Below are 3,801 nucleotides of genomic sequence, written 5' to 3' on the forward strand. Positions count from 1 at the left end.
TCTGATGAGACTTTGATAAGTAAGGTATTGAGGACTTTACTTCATATCTATGTAATTAGAGTATTTGCAATTTAAGAGCTGAGATGTACACATGGTAATGATATGACATTCGATAGTTTAATTGGTAGACTTATTGCATTTGAATTGTCAAACTTTGATATGTATTCCCCTACTAGTATTAATTGTGTTGTTAAGTCTCAACTTACCCTTGATGAATCCAAAAGAAAGAAAGAATAGCAGACATGTGGACAATGATAGTGAATTGTATGATGAACATCATGATCTTGAAGCATTATTGGCAAGAAGGCTACCAAGAGGAAAAGATAAATACAAATGTAAACTCCCTATTATCTATTTTACATGTAATGAATTTGGTCATATTGTTGCAAGATGTCATGATAGAGATGAGAAGGAAGAAAGGAAGGACAACAAATACAAAGGAAAAATATAAAGTAGAGATAACCAAGGTAACAAAGACTACAAAGGAAAAGGTTATAAATCATGTTATATTTCTGAAGAATATGGTTATGATAGTGACACTGATGAAAATGATGAAGAAATTGTTTATGTTGCAATGGAAGATGAATCTAATGAAGATGAGAAAATTGCATTGATTTCATATGTGAACAATAATGATATATGGATAATTGATAGTGGTTGCTCACATCATATGACTGATGATACAAGTAAGTTTGAAAAATTAGAACATTATAATAGAAGTAGTGTTAAGCTTTAAAATGATGCACCATGCTATGTGAAAGGTAAAGGATCAATTATAGTGAATGATAAGAAGGGATGTGATAATGCATAATGGTTTGATGGTTTAAAATATAACTTATTGAGTGTGGTACAGTTGATCAGTTAAGGCTACCAAGTTAAATTCTAAAATAGAAAGGAAAAAATTTACCTATATGAAGATACTTGTCTATTTGCACAATTTGAAGATATATGGTTATGGCATAAGAGGTTGTCTTGTGAAATTTGATAATTTGGTAAGCAAAGAAAATGTAGGAAAATTTTGGCACAAATTCATGGAGAAGACAAAAATGTGTTGAGAGTTAAAGTGGAAATCTTGAGAGACAAATTTGATGGTATGAAAATCAAAAAAAAGTGATATTTTTGCACAGTATTGTGGCCGAATCAATGAGGTTGTGAATGCTATTATAGGATTTGGAGGCATCATAACTGGTGAGACAGTGATAAGTAAGGTATTTGAGGACTTTACTTCATATCTATGCAATTAGAGTATATGTAATTTAAGAGCTGAGATGTACACCTAATAATGATATGACATTGGATAGTCTAATTGGTAGACTTATTGCATTTGAATTTTCAAACTTTGATATTTATTCCCCTACTAGTATTGAATGTGTTGTTAAGTCTCAACTTACCATTGATGAATCCAAAAGAAAGAAAGAATAGCAAACATGTGGATAGTGATAGTGAATCGGATGACAAACATCATGATCTTGAAGCATTATTGGCAAGAAGGCTACCAAGAGGAAAAGACCAATACAAATCTGAACTCCCTATTATCTATTTTACATGTAACGAATTTGGTCATATTGTTGCAAGATGTTATGATAGAGATGAGAAGGAAGAAAGGAAGGATAACAAATACAAAGGAAAAAGATAAAGTAGAGATAACCAAGGTAACAAAGACTACAAAGGTGAAGGTAATAAATCATGTTATACTTATGAAGAATATGGTTATGATAGTGATACTGATGAAAATGATGAAGTTGTTTATGTTGCAATGGAAGATGAATCTAATAAAGATGAGAAAAATGGATTGATTTCACATGTGAACAAGAATGAAATATGGATAATTGATAATAGTTGTTCACATCATATGACTAGTGATACAAGTAAGTTTGAAAAGTTAGAACATTATAATGGAAGTAGTGTTAAGCTTTGAAATGGTGCACCATGCTATGTGAAAGGTAAAGGATCAATTATATTGAATGATAAGATGGGATGTGATAATGCATATTGGGTTGATGGTTTAAAATATAACTTATTGAGTGTGGTACAATTGATCAGTTAAGGCTACTAAGTTGAATTCTAAAACAGAAAGGAAAAGATTTACTTATATGAAGATACTTGTCTATTTGCACAATTTGAAGATATTTGGTTATGGCATAAGAGTTTGTCTTGTGAAATTTGATAATTTGATAAGCATTCATAAGATGAAAAGAGTAAGAGGATTACCAAGATTGAGAAAACCTAATAAAGTGATGTGCAAACAATGTCAAATGGGAATAAATGACAAAGTCTAGTTTCAAAAGAGACTTATTGTTCTGATGATATTTTGGAATTGGTTCATACTAATTTATGTGGTCTTATTGGAGTGCAAAGCTATTATGGTGACAATATTTTATTATTTATGTTGGTGACCTTTCTAGAATGATGACTGTGATGTTTCTTAAAGAAAAATCTAATGTATTTCAAATATTTAAGTGGTATTTGGCTAGAGTTGAGAAAGAAATAGGAAAGAGTCTGAAGAGCTTAAGATCACATAGAGGAGGTGTATTCATATTAGATGAGTTCAACATATTCTACAATGACAAAGGAATCAAGAGACAAATGATTGCACCTAGGACTCCACCATAGAATGGAATAGTTGAATGAAGGAATAGATCAATCATGGACTATAGTGCCTACCCCTAGTTAACTTTTTTGATTTTATTGCCGAACTCTTTTAGGCCAGCTTTATGTTTATTCTTGGTGATCAATGACATTTTTTTTCCAGATTGTTGGATATTGTTTCATAGTCAGTTGATTATTGTTAGAATTATTTAGAATAACTGAGGGGGGGGTGGGGGTGAATCAGTTATCCAAGTTCTAAATGGCCTAATAATATGTTTTCACCAATTATAGTGAGCCCATTAAACTATTCATCCATCCAAGCTTAAATCAACCATCTTAGCAAGTTACAGAAAATCAACATGCAGGAATAAAACATGCAAGATCAACACATGACATAGTGATTTACGTAAAAACCCAATTTGGGAAAAACCACCAGTAACATGCTACTCAATTCTCACTCTTCTGAAGTGATGCCCTGTTAAAGGCTTACAACGCACTATTAAATGTGACCTTGTTAAAGGATTTCACCATACTGTTAGGAATGGGCCTGGTCAAAGGACTTTGGAACATTCACTTGGAATGTCACCCTGTTAAAGGATTTACAACATAGCTATTAAACCAACCTAAGTCCATAGGATTTATACTAACTGTTACAATTGCTAGAGAGTAACAATAATGGCTTTTGATCTTATACAACTTACAACATATCTTGTAGATTACATATCACACTTTAGTTCAATCCTTTTCTTGGCTTTAATCACTACAGCTCTGACAGCTTGTCATCTCAAGCTTCATCACCTTAAGTCTTCTTGATCATCATACCAATGCAATCATATCTGTGGTCATCTATCAAAACAAAGTATTTGTGCTCTCTTTCACCTTAGCACCTTCTTCAGCACTTCATACTTTCATGCTTGACCACCTGTTTGCTTCGTCTCCTTATGACTACTTAAATAGAAATCTAGAATACCTTTCTTGCTCGATTCTCCCTCTCAAACTTTAGGGTTTCAATAGATTAGGTAGGATACAATGTATCTGTCCCTTATCTTACTCTTATCTAGAAACTTTGTCTAGAATCTAGTTGTATTCACCAAAAATGGTTTACATAGTGTTCTGTGCCATCAACTCATCATTCTTATCTTCTATCTGATTCACAAAATTCTAGATAACTACCATGTCGACTCAGATCTGGTGAATCTTTGACTTTCAAAA

Source organism: Cupressus sempervirens, chromosome 5 (genome assembly GCF_028749045.1).
Source record: "Cupressus sempervirens isolate cs-2001-9-10 chromosome 5, ASM2874904v1, whole genome shotgun sequence".
Taxonomy (NCBI): domain Eukaryota; kingdom Viridiplantae; phylum Streptophyta; class Pinopsida; order Cupressales; family Cupressaceae; genus Cupressus; species Cupressus sempervirens.